The 21707-nt window shown below is 40.6% G+C and overlaps 1 pseudogene; it reads left to right on the top strand.

Annotated features, from left to right (window-relative positions):
• Nucleotides 1-21707, top strand: part of LOC117525143 — a 214097-nt pseudogene that overhangs the window by 163306 nt on the left and 29084 nt on the right.

Below are 21707 nucleotides of genomic sequence, written 5' to 3'. Positions count from 1 at the left end.
GTCACTATTTTTTCTAAGTCCACTGCAGAGTGGTACCTTAAAATCCTAAAGCCCGATTTATGCTTCTGCAACTCTGTAACTTCGTGGCCATGCAATGATGTTGACGTGTGGGTTACCCTTTTAAAGTTCTCCATTGTGTCTTTATGCAATTTACAGCAGGAGCAGTGTCTTTTTCTGGATTAATTTGTCCCTCAACGAGCTCTACTTCTTTATACAATCATCACCCTCCAAACCAGCGGTACGATATCTCCAATTTTCCTTCATGAATTGTGAGTCATTTGAGCGTCTTTTTCCTACTTTGTGTTGTAAAGTTGGTCATATTCTTTTCTGCCAAAGGTATATGATCCATGATTGAAATGTAATCCGCGAGCACACTGCAGAAAGGATGGAGTGAAAACGTAAAAAGTAACAAATCACAGCCCTTTGCAGTGTGCACCAGGCTCCGGAGAGCCACACAGAGGGCTCTGATCTAAAGTGGTTTGGTTCATCACACCCAGGGAAATGTGTGAAACTTAACACCATATTACAGTGCAGGCAACAAGTAGCATTTTGTTAATAATCACCAGCCTTGAATTACACCCTGCCTCATTTAGGTGCTGTATCTGAGCACGGTTTGAAAAAAAATTAACACCTGGTCTTTTAATCAAGGAAATATGGTATCTAGTTTCCTCAGATCGGTGAGTGTCAGTGCTGAGCTTCATTTCGTACCTCTGTTAATGGGCACATCCAGACTGCTCTGTCCGGTATTTGCGTGGAGTTTTTAATGGAATACATTATGATGGGGCGCGACAATTTGTCCGATGTGAGCGAAAATCCGTTATACAAAATCTGTTATATACAGTGTTTATTGCATGGAAAACCATACAAAAACATTGGGACTTTTGCGTTTGTCCAGTGAGTACGAATATCCGGTTTATACAATGATGGTTAGGTGAGTTTTACTGTATATATAATTTTTTCTTTTTTAACCCTAAATTTGAACCCAGAAACCTCTTTTTGGTTTAAATTTTCATTCGTAACAAAAATTGGAACACTAACACTGTCACAGGCTCAACAGTGACACAATGTAAATCTGTGGAGCATGCTAAAAACTGCAAAATAAATCACTTATCACCACTGAATATGATAAATTTAGTTTGAAATGTTTGGTGACATGAAGAGGATCCCGACAGAGGTACACATGCATGCTGACCTCAGTAAATGTAAGGAGACTTTATGTACAACAGATTATACAAGCAGCAGTGTACCTTATCCTTCTGATTTTGCAGCACCACTCCACTAAATCCATGGAAGTTGATTGTCAATGAGAAGCTTGTTCTTCTGCTTTGTTAGTAATCAGCAGGAACACGCCCTGTTCCAAATCAGTACTGGACTGATTATCATAGTTTTTGTTATTACTGAAAATTTGAACAAAAACATCTAAAATATAGTGCCCAAGTGGAAAAATCCTAGAGTTTCCCTAATGTTTTTCACAGATGAAAGTCTATTTTCAATAGCCACAACCCTTTGGTCATGACATGAAGGCGCTGCCATGGCACCAACACTGAAAACTCAACAGGTTTTTGTTGTTGTAGTTGTTGCTGTTGCTGCCGCCCCCCCCCCCATTTCTCATACAAATGTGGTGCCGTTTTTAACAGTGTGCTTGTGAATCAAATTTGAACACTTCAGATTTTACTGTCTTTGCTTTCATGATGGGTATTTTTAACAGACGTGATTTTTTTTTTTTTTTTTTTTTTTTTTTTGGGCCTTGATATAAAACCACAAATGGCAGCTGCTTCCTCCTTGTCACTGGCAAAACATTTTTCTTTTTCTTCTTGGACGACATTAGGAAGTCTTTTAATTTTGAAACCCCTCCCTTGACTTTAATGACAGACCCTCTCTTCATTGGCTCCAGATGTTTTAAACAGAATGTTTATCTGGAAAAAGACTAAGGTTTGATTCTGGATAAGATGTGGCTTGTGCAGCTGGTTTTTACTCCCATCAGGGAAAGCCATCTTCTGCCAAAGAGCCGAGAGCACTAGATAAACCATTTGTTTTCAAGTGTATTAAAATATTTAAGTCCTGGGTTGTAAACATTTATTGCAGTGGCTCCATTTGCATTATGGGCCACCGCACTACCTGGAGTGCTGAGAACACTCGTACTGCTGAAGACTTTTTTCTTACTGTGAAATGTCACTGTTTAGTTTCAGTATAATTGCTGCAGATATACTTGTTTACAACTGCAGGTATGAGCCAGTAATTTTATTTGAAAAAGCAAATGAAGTCCATGAGCCCAGTATCTTGCTGTTGGGCAACACATTGCTGGTTTAATGTGTTTGGTTTAGCAGGCAGTGGATAAACATTTACAAAGGTGGCCAAAGTTGGAAAGGGTATCAAGCACAAATATATGACTGTATCCAGTATTTTTGATTTCTGTGACATGACTGAGAAGATCTTGTTTGTTTTTAAGGGCTGCATTTAATGAAGCTGCTTAATAGTGTGAGAATGTCCAGACCAAGAGACAACCTGACCCTGTTAGAATTGAGACCAACACGGACGTGTAGTACCTTGACTGGCTGCCTGAGGGTGGCTCCAAAACAGAGCACTTTCCCATAGGACTCCATGTTAAAATGTCCAACTTTAGAGCAGAAATAAACATGTTTACAGCATGGTACAAAAAATGGTTTTGTTCTCTTTCAACAGTTTCTGCCTCCATGACAACTGTACAGGGGTGAATGTTTTTCTGTCGTGTAATGCCGGGTTCACAGAGCAAGATTTTAAAATTGTTGGTAGGTTTTCAATACCTGAGAGACCCCACACATGGTGAAAAAAAAACCCATAGATATAACTGTTTAGGTCATAGAGTGTGTGTTGTGCAGCCACATAGGTTAGGTTAAGAAAGAGGGGGTGGACGATCAGCCCAGCAGAGCGTAGGCCACAAAAGGGGCCATTACTCCCCCAAAATGAACCTTCTTAGTTAAACCTTTTGGTACATCTATGGGATACCAGGATAAAGAACTTTAGTTTCCTAATCTGGTCAGGTTCCAAAATAAAGGAACCCAAAAACCTCTGCCTCAGTCTACCCCATGTTGGACACTGGCCCAAAAGTGTAGTTCATCATCATCATTGTTTTTGGCAGGTTGAACTTCCTCAGCTGCTGCAGAAAGTACATTGTTGTGCTCTCTTGATGAGAGAGCTGATGTTCAGCTCCCACTTGAGGTCCTGGGTGATGATTATTGCCAAGTAGCAGAAGGACTCCACAATGGTGACTGCGGAGTCACACGGGCGGCCGGGACTGGTTTCTTTCTGAAGTCAACAACCATCTCCACTGTTTTGAGGGTGTTAAGCTCCAGATTGTCCTGTTTGCACCAGGACACCAGGTGATCGATGTCCCATCTGTAGGCAGACTCGTCCCCATCAGAGATGAAGGTTGTATCGTTTACGAACTTCAGGAGCTTCACAGACTGGTGACTGGAGGTGTAGCTGTTCGTGTGCAGGGAGAAGAGTAGAGGAGAAATAACGCAGCCTTGGTGGGGGATCTGGTGCTGACGGACCGTATGTCAGAGACAACAACCACTTTAGATCAAAGCCCTCCGCATGGCTGCGACCCCTCTCCGTAGCCCGGTCAACATGAGTGAGACCGCAAAGGCTGTGATTTGTCTCTTTTCTGGTTTCACTCCTTCGTCTTCCATCATATTTTAATAGTTTCTGCAGTGCGCATGCCAATTACATTGCGATCGTGGATGAAATACATTTGGCAGAAAAGTCTGCAAATATGACCAACTTTACAACACAGAGTCGAAAAACTACAAATACACTCAACCTTCAGTTCATGGTAGAAATTGTACGTACTGTAATGTTAGTTTGGAGGTTGATGATTGTATAAAGACATGGAGCTCATTGATGGAGCAATTGGTCTATAAAAAGCCACTGTTCCTGCAGCAAATTACATTAAGACATCCACCAACGTGATGGAGAGCTTTATAAGGGTCATGTACACGTCGACATCATTGTATGCCCATGTGGCATGTGCAATGTGGCACGAATTTTGATCTTTTTCCATTCCAGCTGATTCTGCTTGATTCCTGCTAATTCTGAATAAGTGTAACGGGAGTATAAGGCACAGTTTGTGTCTGTCCATTCTTCTCGGTGCTGTACTGTAATGTGCTAATTATCTTCTTTGTGTCTTTTGTCATTTTTAATAGATGCAAAAGAGAGGACAGCCAAGAGATTCTATGCAGACGGCGTGGTCAATTACACTTCACTGCTCCTCAGCCAGGAGGATGACATGCTGTACGTCGGAGCCAGAGAGATGCTGTTTGCTCTCAGCCTCTCTGATATCAGCAAGGCCAAGCTGCAGAAAAATGTGAGCATGCCCATGTACCAAATGCATACTCAAAGTTAGATTTACAGAATAGTATGCTCAGTTGCTTAGAAATGTGCAAAAAGTAAGCCAGGTGATGAAGGCTAAAACTTACCCAGTAAATGTTTCATGACAATGTTTTTCATTTTAAGCTGAGATGGGGCACCCCTGCTGGAAAGAGAGAGGAGTGCAGCTTCAAAGGGAAGAGTTTGGAGGTAAGACTACAGGGACATTCATTTAATTAAACTGCTGCTAAAACACAACACTCAGTCATTGCAACGTCCAAAAAAATAATAATTTTTTTCTTTTTTTAATTATCTACCAGCCCTTTTTGTCAGTCTACCCCCAAATTTATTGGCCTTCATTCCAGTTTAGTCACATTACTATCACAGAGTTTTGCTTAAACACACATACACACACACACAGACACACAGAAAGTTGATGTTGATTTTATTTATTTATTTATTTATTGTTTCTTGGCTCTAAATATCTTTATCCACTTCGACCCCAAAATATCATGTGATCCATTCTGGGATAGTCTCAACATTTTTCAAGAAAAAGTGCCTTTATTGTGATTGTGCATATATACATAGAACAAAATTTCTTCTCTGCATTTGGCTGATCCTAATTACAGTTAGACACAATCCAACCACTAGGAGCAGTGAGCAGATCTAGTCATCCCAGCCTACTCTCATGCTTTTTTCATGCTCCCGTGATGAAATTAGTCACATTTTCGTGACGCGGTTTTGTTTCATTTTACTCTATTTTTAACCCTACCCCTTCCCCTAACCCCCACAGACCCCCGCGCCACCCTGCAGTTTGTGCTCCTGTCACAAAATGAATTGTGTGCTCCCGTCACGAAAAGCACCACATTTTCGTTACTGTATTGCGAACCATTGATTAATTTACTTTCCGTGATGTCGTCACAAAATTGGCTGAGATTAGACTGGTCATCCTGCCTTGGTCAAGGACAGAGAAATGAGCATCACCTTAATGTGCATGTTTTTGATGGTGTGTGGTGGAAACCCACCCCAATACAGGGAGAGCATACAAACTCCACACAGGAAGGAACTGGGCACGGGTGGAATCTGACCTCAGACAAGTAATTTAAAAATCATAGCCCAAGGACCAAATTTGGGCTCTGTAATGACCCATTTTGTAATAATAGACCATTTTGTAATATGTGCCCAAAATGTAATAAAGGACCCATTTTGTAATAACTGCATATACTCAAAATGCAATAACAAGAGGCCCATTTTAATGGAGTCAGATATGCTCAAAGTTAAATTATATTAGGCCCATTTTGTAATAATGCATCCCAGAGATGGATATATCTGGACACTGGGGATAATCCACCTGTCAGTCAGGCCAAGTGATTTAAAAAAAAACAAACATTCTGATTAATTGCAAATGGCTGTATGCACTCTGAATAGGTGTGCAGCGATGCACACTCCCTCTGCAGCCCTTCACAGGAGTCTGTGTGGAACATCGCTGCTGTGCGCACAAGATGCACAGTGCTTGAACACACTGATGTGCTGGCTTTATAACAAACACACGAACACTCATCCATTGTATTTTAGCAAACTGGTGAATAATTATATTGCATTCTGCAACTGTGCGCACAGTTGGCTGTGTTCCAATTAATGGTATTGCAATTGCGAAATAGGCCCTTTATTATTACATTTAGGTCAAATATTACAAAATGGGTCATTATGGCTCAGTGTGTATGTATCGAGGATAATTACAATGACTTGCTCGAGGAATTGGTCAAACATACATCTGTAGTTACTGTTAAATACATATATAAAGTCAACAGTCCCTTTTCTGTTATTCACATGACCTTTGGCTTCAGGTGTTCTTGAAATGTTAAATTCAAAGTCATAACTGATGAGCTCAAACAGTTTTGAGCCAATATGGATTCAACATAGCAGAAGGGTTGAATTTTGGACCAAATGAATACATTGTCAAGGCCACACAGAACCATGTATTATGGTAGCACTGTATTGCAAATAACTTATTTGCATGTCTCTACATCACCTCTATGCTGCAGTTGTTGCGCGCTCTGAGTGGGTAATCTTGTTAAAGTGTGTAGGATTTGTGGGTGGTAGCAAAAATGGAATATAACTTCCATAACCATCTGTTCATTAATGTACACTGTAATTACCAGCAACAATGAATCATTGTCTTTTAACAAGCTGAAAATGAGCCCTTCATATCTACAATGGAAGCGGGCTCCCTCATGGAGGCCACCATATTGCACCACCTTGTTGCCATACTAGCCCAAAAAGGGCATACCAGTACTTACTGTCTTTCACATTTTGCAGCATTTTCTTCAAGAAGACTGAAGAAAAAAGAAGAGGAATCAGTGGTCACTCCCATATACACTGTCTTCTGGTTGCTAGTGCAGGCTAACAAGTGTGAGAACCTTAATTTTGTGAAATGGCAGATCATACATATTGCATATCACAACAGGAGGCAAGAGGGCATGAATCCCCATTGCCAAAAGAAGTACAAAGATGAAGGGGAGATGTAATTGTGACCGGCAACAGCAAAATGCAATCTGCAACCTCTCCAATGGATGGCACTAAATCCTACATGCTCTAACTTTAAAGATTAGAGCCAGCTTAATCAGTGAAATATTATTTGATCAAAACAATCCCTTCAATTATGTGACCCTGCTGGAATGACAACTTCATCAAATTTCCTGTATGAGGAGCCATTAAGCGAGGCACTGAATTTGTATCTGCTTTAGGGCTGATGCTTCTCTGTGAGGAAAGGTGTGTGTGTATGTATAAGAATGAAGTATCACTTTGTCCTGTGGTGAAGTATCGCTGATGTTTCTAAATCTGAATTGGTTCAGCGGTGCTTTGAGACATTGCGGTGAGCTCAGAGTTTTGCACTCACAAATGTTCCCACCAGTTACCAATAGATTCATCAAGTGTGCAGACTTGTCAGGGAATTTGTGTGTGTGTGTGTGTGTGTACACTACTTCTCACTGCCTGTCTGTTACCTCGTTGTCATGCCAGCTGTAGTATCCCTGGGTGACTAGTCCTGGTAATCTTTGTACTACAGTGTACAGCTCTAGTTTTTATTAGTCAGAAAACCCACCAGGCAGCTGCTGTGTAATGTCGGGAGATTCTCCCAGCAGTGGAATGGGAACGTTTTTCCTTTCTCTGAAGAATATCCTGACTTATTCTTTTGTAATCAAGTGATTACATTTTTCTCACGTCTTCCTGTGCTCTCTTGTGTTCTCCATCCAGACTGATTGCTTCAATTACATCAAAATTCTGCTGCGGCTGAACAGCACCCACCTCTATGTGTGTGGCACCTATGCCTTCAGTCCCATCTGCGCCTACATCGTGAGTGATGACTTCTCAGTGTGTCTCTTCTTCTCCACTGTGTCTTAGTTTTTATTTGCCTCTTCTGCTCTCACACAGAATAAAGATCTTTTATCCACCTGTCAGGTGTGCGGTGCTTTTCCACAGGATGGTACCTACTCCGCTCAACTCTACCTGCCTTTTTTGGTTTGCTGTTGGCCAAACCTGGTACCAAGCAACTGATTAAGTTTTTGGTATCCCCTCCGTGGTTCCAAGCAACCTCAGGTGATACCAAAAGGTGATGAGAAAGCACTCCAGATTACTGAGAGAGCCGTCACAATCACTGTGTCACATTGTGTGAGATGGGAGGCAAAAGATGTCCTGAACATGCCTGCCATTTTTAAAAACGGTAGGCAAGTAGCACATTTATGGCTGTATGATAAAGCAAAAGCTAAACTGATTAATGCGTTCTTTTGCCTGTCGCATTAAGGACAACGTCACTCTATGGCACAACAGTTGACCATGGAAAAGGAAGCATGTGGACCCAAATGTGACTTGAGTTGAGCTGGTACCACACTGTGGAAAAGTGCCGTAAGTGCTGAGGCCCTTTAGCCAAATAAGTCAACAAGGAAATTAGTTGGTTGATTTGTGGGACTGGGAGCTGTGTTTATAACCAGACATTTGGAGTGATTGAAACCGGCACCAGGGTAAGCAAGGGCTTCGGTAAGCATCAGCGGTTAGCGAACCCAGCGACAATAATGGTGGTCCCCGCTGATTCAAATAGTGGTGGAACGGATCACGGTTAATTCGTACAGAACCCCCCCAACAGATCAGTATGCTGAACTGTGGATTATTTGCAAATCTTACACGAGTGTGATTTTTGTGTCACAGTGACTATTTTAAAAGAGATAACTGTGTTTATTTTGATGTATTTGCTGTAAAATTACAGTGAGTAGAGAGACTCATTGTGAAAAACAGCCTTGTGTGGGGCTGTGGAGTGCAGCTTTTCTGCAATGGTTTCATCGAAAGTCATGTTAATAAATTCACTGTGTGCCCTGTTGACAAATACAGTGGGGTAAAAAAGTATTTAGTCAGTCCCTGATTGTGCAAGTTCTCCTACTTAGAAAGATGAGAGAGGTCTGTAATTTTCAACATAGGTACACTTCAACTGTGAGAGACAAAATGAGAAAAAAAAATCCAGGAAATCACATTATAGGATTTTTTAAAGAATTTATTTGTAAATTATGGTGGAAAATAAGTATTTGGTCAATAACAAAAGTTCAACTCAATACTTTGTAACATAATCTTTGTTGGCAATGACAGAGGTCAAACATTTCCTGTAAGTCTTCACCAGGTTTGCACACACTGTAGCTGGTATTTTGGCCCATTCCTCCATGCAGATCTCCTCTAGAGCAGTGATGATTTGGGGCTGTCACTGGGCAACACAGACTTTCACCTCCCTCCACAAATTCTCTATCGGGTTGAGGTCTGGAGACTGGCTTGGCCACTCCAGGACTTTGAAATGCTTTTTACGGAGCCACTACTCCATTGCCCGAGTGGTGTGTTTGGGATCATTGTCATGCTGGAAAACCCAGCCACGTTGCATCTTCAATGCTGTCACTGATGGAAGGAGGTTTTGGCTTAAAATCTCATGATACATGGCCATGTTCATTCTTCCCTTAACAGGGATCAGTCGTCCTGTCCCCTTTGCAGAAAAACAGCCCCAAAGCATGATGTTTCCACCCCTATGCTTCACAGTAGACATGGTGTTCTTGGAATGCAACTCAGCATTCTTCTTCCTCAAGAGACGACGAATTGAGTTTTTACCAAAATGTTCTATTTTGGTTTCATCTGACCACATGATATTCTCCCATTCCTCTTCTGGATCATCCATATGCTCTCTGGCAAACTTCAGACGAGCCTGGACATGTACTGGCTTAAGCAGGGGGACACGCCAGGCACTGCATGATTTGAGTCCCTCTCTGCGTAGTGTGTAGCCTTTGTTACTTTGGTCCCAGCTCTCTGCAGGTCATTCATTAGGTCCCTCCATGTAGTTCTGGGATTTTTGTTCACTGTTCTCATGATCATTTTGACCCCACGGAATGACATCTTACATGGAGCCCCAGATCGAGGGAGATTATCAGTGGTTTTGTATGTCTTCCATTTTCTTACAATTGCTCCCACAGTTGATTTATTCACACCAATGTGCTTCACTATTGTAGATTCACTCTTCCCAGCCTGGTGCAGGTCTACAATTTTCTTCCTGGTGTCCTTCAGCAGCTCTTTGGTCTTGGCCATGGTTGAGTTTGGAGTCTGACTATTTGAGGCTGTGGATAGGTGTCTTTTCTACAGATAACGAGCTCAAACAGGTGCCATTAATACAGGTAACAGGTGGAGGACAGAAGAGCTTCTCAAAGAAGAAGTTACAGGTCTGTGAGAGCCAGAAATCTTGCTTGTTTGTGGATGACCAAATACTTATTTTTCCACCATAATTTACAAATAAATTCTTTAAAAATCCTACAATGTGATTTCCTGGAATTTTTTTTTTCTCATTTTGTCTCTCATAGTTGAAGTGTACCTATGATGAAAATTACAGACCTCTGTCATCTTTCTAAGTAGGAGAACTTGCACAATCAGGGACTGACTAAGTACTTTTTGCCCCACTGTAGATGAAAACTCTAATCAAATCTGATAAGCATCAGCTCATTGAAGGATTTTTTTTTATTACCCCTAACCTTACAAAAACTAATCACGCATAATCACTAAAAACGGTCCAAATAACATGTCAGATTGCATCATTAAATGTTATCTGGTTCTAACTACCTGGTTGGAATCAAAGCAGGGCATTAAACTCTCTTGACGTCGAAAAAAATGACAAACTGAGAAGAAGACAAAGTTTCTTTAGCTGAGATCTTGAAATTAGTGATGGAAACTCATTTTGCACTTTATTTTACTATAGTGTTAAGAAGTGTTACATCTTTTGTAAATAACACAGCAGCTTAAAATTCTTGAGTCAGCAAAGCTTGTTTCATTTGAGATATAATGTAAATGAAACAAGATGTTTCCAGCACTATTTGACTTAACAAGAAGTGTGAGATACATGTATATTATCTAATATGAAGCCCTTTAATCTGACTGAAATTTTAATTGTGATTTTTGTCTTGTAACTAAATAAAGTTAGATATTTTGTCTACAAATTAGGCAAAAATACTTTGTAAGATTTTATCTTTTTAAGGTGAGTGATGCAAGGTAGCACCGGAGTTACACTGGACTCAGTAATCCAGCCAAAACGAGATGGGTTTTTGCTGTTAATGTGGGGCATTAACCTCTCCTCCTTGACGTCATACTAATGACAAACAGAGAGAAGATTATGATTTAGATGACCTTGAACTGGTTTTCCAGACATCCCAGACCAGTTAGTCTGGGTGAACCCTCGTTATGATGACAGATTCCAGAAAGTCTCTGTGTGTTTTGTGCATCAGCCAAAGCCATCAAAATGACAAGATGTTCTTTGAGATCCTTAACATTACTCAAAATTTTATTTTTGTAGCTCTTTTCAAAACAGTGAGAAGGGTTCTCCAATAAAATACAATAAACAGTCCAAATTACTATTCTAAATCAAAACAAATCCCAAGGAGAAGAAGAACTTAAAAGCTGTGTGAGGTTTTTAAAAATTGCAAATGTAGAATACGGCCTTAGAAGTCTTAGATGATCATATTGCAGATCAAGCCAAAAATCAGTTTCACTCATGCAATATACCAGAGCTCTATCTGTATCTACTTGCAGGACCTGTCTGAGCTTGTTGCAGGGAATAACCTTATCATCACTTGCATGATTGAAATTGGAAACAGGTGTGGCTGAAGTTACATGTAGCTTGAAAGGAGCTTGTCATTTTCTTTCACTTCCAAAGCCTAGGTCTGGTGGCCACCAAGGCCACTGCTTGTTCTCTTTGTTTTATATTAAGGAAACACAGTGAGTGAGCTCACTGTGGTTTACATTTACTGCAAGTAGAACCTAAGTGAAATGTACCAGAGCAACATTTGGTATTTGTCTCCAGAACACATCAACATTCTCCCTGCAGCGAGATGAAGCAGGCGAAGTTGTGATGGAAGACGGGCGTAGCCGATGCCCCTTCAATCCAGAGTACAAATCCACAGCCATTATTGTTGGTATGTAACTGTTATCTCTCTGTCTCTCTCTCTCTCTCTCCCCTATTAGTGTATTTCGCCTTCCTGCGAAGAATCTAAAGACTACTTAAGAGAGTCTCTTGTGTTCCATGGTTGAGCTACAACTTTGAATCATTGATGAATCATGATATACAACCCCTGGCAAAAATTATGGAATCACCGGCCTCGGAGGATGTTCATTCAGTTGTTTAATTTTGTAGAAAAAAAGCAGATCACAGACATGACACAAAACTAAAGTCATTTCAAATGGCAACTTTCTGGCTTTAAGAAACACTATAAGAAATCAAGAAAAAGATTGTGGCAGTCAGTAACGGTTACTTTTTTAGACCAAGCAGAGGAAAAAAATATGGAATCACTCAATTCTGAGGAAAAAATTATGGAATCACCCTGTAAATTTTCATCCCCAAAACTAACACCTGCATCATATCAGATCTGCTCGTTAGTCTGCATCTAAAAAGGAGTGAACACACCTTGGAGAGCTGTTGCACCAAGTGGACTGACATGAATCATGGCTCCAACATGAGAGATGTCAATTGAAACAAAGGAGAGGATTATCAAACTCTTAAAAGAGAGTAAATCATCACACAATGTTGCAAAAGACGTTGGTTGTTCACAGTCAGCTGTGTCTAAACTCTGGACCAAATACAAACAACATGGGAAGGTTGTTAAAGGCAAACATACTGGTAGACCAAGGAAGACATCAAAGCGTCAAGACAGAAAACTTAAAGCAATATGTCTCAAAAATCGAAAAATGTACAACAAAACAAATGAGGAACGAATGGGAGGAAACTGGAGTCAACGTCTGTCACCGAACTGTAAGAAACCGCCTAAAGGAAATGGGATTTACATACAGAAAAGCTAAACAAAAGGCATCATTAACACCTAAACAGAAAAAACAAGGTTACAATGGGCTAAGGAAAAGCAATTGTGGACTGTGGATGACTGGATGAAAGTCATATTCAGTGATGAATCTCGAATCTGCATTGGGCAAGGTGATGATGCTGGAACTTTTGTTTTGTGCCGTTCCAATGAGATTTATAAAGAGGACTGCCTGAAGAGAACATGTAAATTTCCACAGTCATTGATGATATGGGGCTGCATGTCAGGTAAAGGCACTGGGGAGATGGCTGTCATTACATCATCAATAAATGCACAAGTTTATGTTGATATTTTGGACAATTGAAAGGATGTTTGGGGATGATGAAATCATTTTTCAAGATGATAATGCATCTTGCCATAGAGCAAAAACTGCAAAAACATTCCTTGCAAAAAGACACATAGGGTCAATGTCAATGAGCAGATCTGATTTGATGCAGGTGTTAATTTGGGGGATGAAAATTTACAGGGTGATTCCATAATTTTTTCCTCAGAATTGAGTGATTTCATATTTTTTTCCTCTGCTTGGTCTAAAAAAGTAACCGTTACTGACTGCCACAATCTTTTTTTCTTGATTTCTTATAGTGTTTCTTAAAGCCAGAAAGTTGCCATTTGAAATGACTAGTTTTGTGTCATGTCTGTGATCAGCTTTTTTTCTACAAAATTAAACAACTGAATGAACATCCTCTGAGGCTGGTGATTCCATAATTTTTGCCAGGGGTTGTACTTGCTAAAACTGTCTGTACACAACAGTCCTTGTGATGAATACATGGGTATCACAGGTGCTGTTTGCATTCAAGTAAAACAGTCAGCATAGAAGCGCCAGTGGAACAGAATGGTTTTGTAGATTTATGGCTTGTTTTTCTTTAGTGTAACAGTAATAAGACACTGTATAGTTAACGCTGTCGCTTGCATTCAGTAGTTTGAATGAAGTTCTTCATTGAGTATTTTGCTTATTCTCTTTTAGATGGTGAATTGTACACTGGAACTGCCAGCAATTTCCAAGGAAACGAGCCCGTCATTTACAAGAGTTTGGGTCAAGGCACCGCGCTGAAGACTGAAAACTCTTTAAAATGGCTCCAAGGTAATTTTCATTTTATGTTGCACCAACCTTCCTATGGCGCAGGTAGCTCAGAGGGATAAGGACTTAGGCTACCAATATGTAGACCTGGGTTTGAGTCCCAGTCACGCTACTTATATGTCCTTGGACAAGACACTTCAATTGCGTTGTCTTAGTTGACAGTAAAGCTGAGGTTGGTTATGTTACTGAAGCCTGGGTCTATCGCTTGCCATAGTTGACCATCAAAACATCTTCACTCTTTGGTTTTGCAGAGTAAGCTGCATTTTGCAAAAATTACCTAAAACCCCAAAGGCAAACTTGTGCTGCAATTTACTGTGTAAATGTTTCACAACATGCACTGTGATGGCGCTTCACATTCTTTCTATCTGTGCAGTTTTTACTAATTGAGAGCCTTTTGTAGGCCACTGAGAACATTTTGTGTAAATGACTGCTGAGGCACATAAAGTGCAAAATGTTCCTCTTAACTGTGCACAGAGATCTCCTGATGAGTGCATTTATAAATACAAGGTTCACCAGGACACAACTCTGTCGAAATATTTTACATTAATGGTTGCAAATTTGTCTTGTGAGAAGTGATCAACCCGATGAAGGAATTCTTTCCTCATGGTGACAAAAGCATGCGATGCTTAGTAATCTAAAGCTGCGTGTCTCATCGTGATTTCTTTTGTTGTGTTTGTTTTTTTGACAGATCCACTTTTTGTTGGGTCGGCTTACATTGAGGAGAGTCAGCCAGTAGGCAACACTGTGGGTGACGATGACAAGATTTACTTCTTCTTCAGCGAGGCAGGAAAAGAATTCAACTTCTTTGACAACACTATTGTGTCGAGGATCGCTCGCGTGTGTAAGGTAAGGCACCTGAGCATTGGGTGTGGTCACAGGAGAGCCCGAGCATTCTCTCCTTAATGCTGACGTAATTACAAAAAAAAACGAGAATGGACTCTCCCACACTAAAACACGTGTGTTAGCATTGAAGTGCTTGTCATGAAGCAGTGATGCACATTGATACAATTGAAGCTTGTCAGTCCTGTGTGTAAGACTTAAGGCACCTTGACACTTGCATGAATTTGATCCCCACACTGGCACGCAATCTTGTGTGCCATTGAGTAAACCCATCATAAACTGTGTGTTAACTGTGCGTGGTTGCGTGCCAGTGCGCATAGAAAATTTTGAAGTGCTCAAAACTTCTAGTAACTCCCTTCGGCTGCTCCCTTGTTTGCACTCGGGGTCTACCACAGCAAATCCAAGGTGGATCTGCATGTTGAATTGGCACAGGTTTTACGCTGGATACCCTTCCTGACACAACTCCACTTCACATGGAGAAATGTGGCAGGGGTGGGATTTGAACCGGGAACCTTCTGCACTGAAACCAAGTGCACTAACCACTTGGCCACCACCCCTACAAAATGTTCATTAATTTCGTGAACTAGTTGTGAACATTGCGCAACCTGTTCGAAAACACTGCATGTCAATGTGAATGTCTATATAGTAGGGCTGGGCAACGTTAACGTGCCAACGTTGCGTTAATTATTGAGGTCATTATTGGCGACAGTTTTGTTCCTCCCGTTAACGCTGCGTTTTTTTTTGTTTGTTTGTTTTTTTGTTTTTTTTAGCCTTTTATGACTGTTGCTCGTTGCCTTTTATTTTGAAAGCGTCAGTCGGGGGCGAGCTTATGCTGCTGCTTCCTGCTGATAGCTGAGTTCACACAGAAAACAACACGAGGATCGAGAAAAGTACAGGCTATGCAACGCACAACAAAACAAAATGCAGAAAGATGCCGAACTTTTGAATGGACATTTTCGGTACAAGGTTCTACAGGATCAGGCCCGGATCCAGACCGGTTTGGACCAATGCAGCTGCATCGGTCAAATTTTTTTTTGCGCATCGTTTGTCATCGGTAAAAAAAAAATCTTGAATAATCTCGAATAGCCGAATGTGTCCCCGCGGTGAACACAGCTTTTCGGTGGTTTTCATGTCAACCTATAGTCCGTAAATTATACGGATTTTTCCGAGTTTCAGAGTCATACGGACGTACAAATAAAGTCGGATATTCAGGGTTTGGTCTGTAATAAACTATTTCTGCAGCGCGGCTCCACTTTGCAACCGTGAACCATTGAAGCAATACGTCGATCCAGTAACTCGTTGGTTCTTTGATTCACTGCTCTTCAGAAACGGCAAGCCGCTTCTTAACCCCTCGCAAAGCCATTAAAATATCGTCAGTCACTTTTGTGTGGATTAAAGTCACTAACTGGGACTCTTGTCTTATTGCTGTCAAGAAACGAGAATCGTCCTCCGTTCCATTCACACAGCTCGTAACGCTGCGCGGCTGAGACAGAGTCCAGTCGGAATTAATAACTTCAAAATGAATCGCCGCTTTAAATAAAATGACACCTCTTTCCAAATGTAATACAGACAACAAACTACAATCGACTAAAAGGTTTTTTTTACCTCCCAAAATGAAACGTGCTGTATTTTCTTTTCAAATTACATCCTGAAGTGAAGCACAGCAGCTGGAAGCTCAGCTCAGATATATGGAAACACATTCATGCCAATGTCTGAAAGGAAATGCTTTTGACAAAAACTACAGATTTTGTTTATTCCTATTTATGTCCAGAGATCAAGGATTCACCATGTAGAGTTCATTATGTACAAAGTTTAAGGATCCAGTGACCAAATTCATATTTATTTACTTTAAGACTCAATAAAATGTTCAATTTCAATTCAATTTAATCGTCTTATAAAGTGCCAAATCACAACAAAATCTAAATATACTAAAACAAATACATCACAATTGTACACATATCAAATTGTGGTATGTGTACAATTGTGACGTATTTGTTTTAGTACATTTAGTCATGGACATGAATATTGTTATTTTGATATGAAACAGGATAACAAATGACCTGCCAGTGGTTTTATATTTGATTTCATTAGTGTGTTTCAGTTGAAATGTACATTTTCAAATTTATGCAATGTTCATTTACATTTTCAAATAAAACTGTGCTTTTAAGCGGCTTTTGAATTCATTTTTGGGTTTCACATATACCATGCGATTAATCATGATTAATCACAGAAAGTCATTGAGTTAATGCGATTAAGATTTTTTATGTTTGCCCACCCCTACTATATTATAAATAATTACCTTTGAGACAAGATTCCAAATGTGTTCTCCACCTCATGATGCGCATGAGACAACCTGTAGCTGTAGATAATTTCTCTGTGATTCTGAGAGCGATGACAGAATGGTTTCGCCAGCCAGGTTCTGAGAGCGAATGCGTCATCGGCTACGAAATGATTATTTTATATAGCGTGGAGCCCAGCGGGACAAAGCAGGATGCATTGGTACGACTTGCGCTGCAGTGCGGGGATCACATTCGTGCAAGTGTCAAGGTGGCTTTATGTGTTTTCTCCTTCACTGGATCTTTCTTGACGCTCCTTCCTTCCTCCCTCCTTTTCTCCACAATGTCATCTCCAACTCTCCTTCCGTCTCCGTCACAGTGTCAGCAGAAGTCGTCCATCCCTCCAGCTTTTTGCTTTTCTTCACCAGTGCTTTGAGCTTGGCAGGCGTTATTTGTATTCAAGGAGGTTCTGCAGGAGTATGAAATTCTTTTTCCTCTCTTCTATATGGCTGCTTTCTGTTGCAAACTTTACTGGCCCCGGAATTAATTTGGATGATATTAGTTGTTGACTTCTAGAGTTTAGATTGGTCTCTCACCATGAATAATTGCTGTTACTTTGTCCTTTGTCACCTGTCTTCAGGTTAATTAAATGGATATGAAGCTGCCTGCTATATATACATGCTGCCAGAATCCGTCATGTACTGATGTCTGTTGTTCATGGAGGCAGTAATGTGAATAATCATGGGGACAGCATGTAATCTTAAGTGACAGCTTAATGACTTAGTCCTGCTCAGCTTTGCAGCTCAGTGCTGCAACCCCTCTCTCAGTCAGCGGAACACCTCCTGGGTTCTATATATGGAAATCACTGACAGAAAGGCCCACAGACAGTGGCAACTTGCTGCAGATAAACTGTGCATTAGGGAGAGAAGAATAGGTTTTTGTGCTGAACAAAGAGCCTTTATTTCTGTAGAATGAAGCACGTCGCTGTTTCCTGACTGACATTGTTTCAATGTGGCTGTACATTCGTGTTGCAAGAGTCTCGTGCTGCAGACATGCACTGTGATGGCGCCTCACATTTCTTTTTATCTGTGCAGTTTTTAAGTAAGTGAGAGGCTTTTGTAGATTGCTGAGAACATTTTGTGTAAATGACTGCTGAGGCACATAAAATGTGAATGTTCCTCAGAAACAGGAGTGTACACACGGCTACATAAGTCACCCAAGCGAGGTCGTTCAAACACTTTCAGACCGGGTCAGAAATGTTTATTTTATTGATGATCCGCATGTCATATTGCATCAAAATACTAATGAGCACATTTTGCACTTTTCTCCTTCATATGAGATAGTCTTCACTGTTGTGTAAGAATAAGGTAAATTTGGCAAAAAAAAACAAATAATTCAGGGCAGCACGGTGGCTTAGTGGTTAGCACTGTTGCCTCACAGCGAGAAGGTCGTGGGTTCAATTCCCGTGGCCTTTCTGTGTGGAGTTTGCATGTTCTCCCCGTGTTTGCGTGGGTTTCCTCCGGGTGCTCCGGTTTCCTCCCACATCCAAAGACATGCATGCGGGTTAGGTGGATTGGACTCTTTAAAATTGTCCATAGGTGTGTGTGTGGGTGTGTCTGTGTTTGTTTGTCTATTTGTGGCCCTGCGACAGACTTGCGTCCTGTCCTGGGTGTACCCCGCCTCACACTCTATGACTGCTGGGATAAGCTCCAGCCCCCCGCGACCCTTAATTGGACTAAGTGGTAGAAGATGAATGAATGAATAAATAATTCAACAGCTACATGACCTGTAATGTCACTAAAGGTTTTGAGGATCCAAGTGACTGGAGATGGCCAAATGTGATGGCCACATTTCACCTAACTGTAGCAGACAGACCTTTTTAAGAGGTGGAGGTGGAGTGGCTGTCTGCTTGGGTGGTTGCCACATAGGATGGGTTTCGAAGGGCAGTGGATGCTGCAAAGCGCTGCACTAATGCATGTTCCCAGACCTCAATTACTGCAGGGCTGGATCCAGAGTGAAAATCTGACATATGCACTTTTGCCCAATGATAAAATAAATATCGTACGCATCTTGTTATTCAATAATCTTCATTCTTTTATTCGTGTGCAACATACACTGTCACACTTGTTTTTATATATTTATTATACATCATGGACCATAGTGAACACTTCTTATTTGTATAAATATGATGTCCTAAAAAACAACACTATAACAAAAATTGACTGTAAACAGGATCAAATTTATTGCCACAATCTTTCAATTATACCTGAATCTATATATGATTTTTTTTCAATTGATAAAATCAATAAAAATATGACTGCATATATTCTTAATAATAATATATTGAGATACAGACAGTTCACAGAAGGCATTTTCCATTGATACTAATCAAAATTAGAAACATTCCAGCAGGTAACAATATTCATCATGTCCATGACTAAATATACTAAAACAAATACATCACAATTCTACACATATCACAACTGTGATATGTGTAGAATTGTGATGTATTTGTTTTAGTATATTTAGATTTTGTTGTGATTTGGCACTTTATAAGCCGATTAATTTGAAATTGAATTGAAATTGAACATTTTATTGAGTCTTAAAGTAAATAAATATGAAATTGGTCACTGGATCCTTAAACTTTGGACATAATAAACTCTACATGGTGGATCCTTGATCTCTGGACATAAATAGGAATAAACAAAATCTGTAGTTTTTGTCAAAAGCATTTCCTTTCAGACATTATTGGCATGAATGTCTTTCCATATAGAGTTGAGCTCTTGCATCTGCTGTGCTGCAATTCAGGATGTAATTTGTAAAGAAATACAGCATGTTTCATTTTTGGATTAAAAATGTTTTAGTTGATTGTAGTTTTTCTGTATTACAGTGTTTGGAATGAGGCATCATTTTATTTAAAGCAGCAGTTCATTTTAAAGTTATTAATTCCGACCGGACTCTGTCTCGGCAGAGAGCCGTGCAGCGTTTGAAGCTGTGCAAACGGAACGGAGGACGATTCTCGTTTCTTGACTGCAACAAGACAAGAGTCCCAGTTAGTGACTTTAATACACACAAAAGTGACACACAGTATTTTAATGGCTTTAAGAGGAATTAAGAAGCGGACTTACCGCTTCTGAAGAGCAGTGAATCAAAGAACCAGCGAGCTACTGGATCGAAGCATTGCTTTAATGGTTCACGGCTTCAAAGTGGAGTTGCACTGCAGAAACTGTTGATTACAGACCCGCTGCAGACCAAACCCTGAATATCCGTCTTCATCTGTACGTCCGTATGACTCTGAAACTCGGAAAAATCCGTATAATTTATGGACTATAGGTTGACATGAAAACCACTGAAAAGCTGTGTTCACTGCGGGAACACGTTCGGCACTATTCGGGATTATTCAAGATTTTTTTTTACCGATGACGAATGATGCGTAAAAACATTTGACCGATGCAACTGCTTCAGTCCAAACTGGTCTGGATCCGGGCCTGTACTGCATACCCTCCTTTTTTTTTTGCCCCTCAAAATAGAGCATCCACCTGTTTGCACGCCCCTGTAACCCCTCAGCAAGCAGGGAATGCTGAATTCTGATTGAAATCCGGTAACCTCAAGGTATGAAGGCCTCTCCCAGTTGTCAGGCTGTAGATCTTTAACCAGTTTTGGCCTGCGGTGACAGAAAACATGCCGTCTGTGTACCCGGCTGAGGCCAAATGCACGTGAATGTTTTTGTGATATTTGATTCCCCCCCCCGTTTCTTCTTGGCAGACCTTTCATTTATAAACAGAGCGTGTTACTTGCAAGAGATCATGAATCAAAGTGTCTTTTTCTTCGTGGTGTTCTAACTACTGTTTTACTTTATGTCTGCCAAGTAAATCTGAGTTGTTGTTGTTGTTCTCCTGCTTTTTCTGTCTGTCCTCCGCCCTCATTCCACCCTCTCTTGTTTATTCAGGTGTGTGCACAGAGGAACTTGAAAGGTGTCAGATTGTGCACGGTGGCGCACCGTTTTTCTGTACCATTAGTTCATCTTGTCCTGCTGCTACTGCTCAGGTTGACAGAATGTTAAAAACAAGCCAGGATTCTGATGCGTGATGTTCAGATAAACTGTATGAAGGCGGCGTGCATGTTTTTTTTTTCCAGGGCTGCTATTAGGAGGAGAGTTTTATTTAGGATTTAAAGTCAAGCTGCGCAATGGAACACAACAGCGGCGGTGGACAGCTGAGAGAGCAGGAATGTGGTCTCCTCATTACGAAGACTGGCTACTACTTCTGTTAGTACTACCTAGTAATTGGCTCCCAGGCTTTGTTTCAGCCCCGTGTGGTTTCACCTCCTTGTTTGGAAAGATGGCTGTTTATGTGTAATAGGGACTGAGAGGAGGAAACATGAGTTATTATTGTGCATTTTATTATCTCGTCCAGGATGAATCACTCCTTGTGCTGTTATGTAGGAGTTGTTCTAGGATTTGGAGGCCTTTAGATCTGAGGCAGTAATGATGTCTTGAGACTGGGTGAGGCCGGTTGTTTTAGTCCTGTCTCCTTCTCCTTTAGCAATTTGTTCCTGAGTGTTTTTTTTCACAATGTTTTTCTATCATTGCTAGCCTGATCATAGCCTCCTTCTCACTTTACAGTATATGAAGGTTGTGAGGCACAGACCAGTTTTACTGCATTTCACCATCTCTTCTTTTTTAAAGATTCAAATCAATATTCTTCATTTTGTGTTTTTCTGAGCTGATTTTTATGTTCATTTGTATATCTGTGTAAATATACCACAGATATTTTGTGCCAGATGAAG

Source organism: Thalassophryne amazonica, chromosome 2 (assembly GCF_902500255.1).
Source record: "Thalassophryne amazonica chromosome 2, fThaAma1.1, whole genome shotgun sequence".
Lineage (NCBI taxonomy): Eukaryota > Metazoa > Chordata > Actinopteri > Batrachoidiformes > Batrachoididae > Thalassophryne > Thalassophryne amazonica.
The sequence above is the reverse complement of the archived record's forward strand: the minus strand, read 5'-3'. Positions and strand labels throughout refer to the sequence as shown.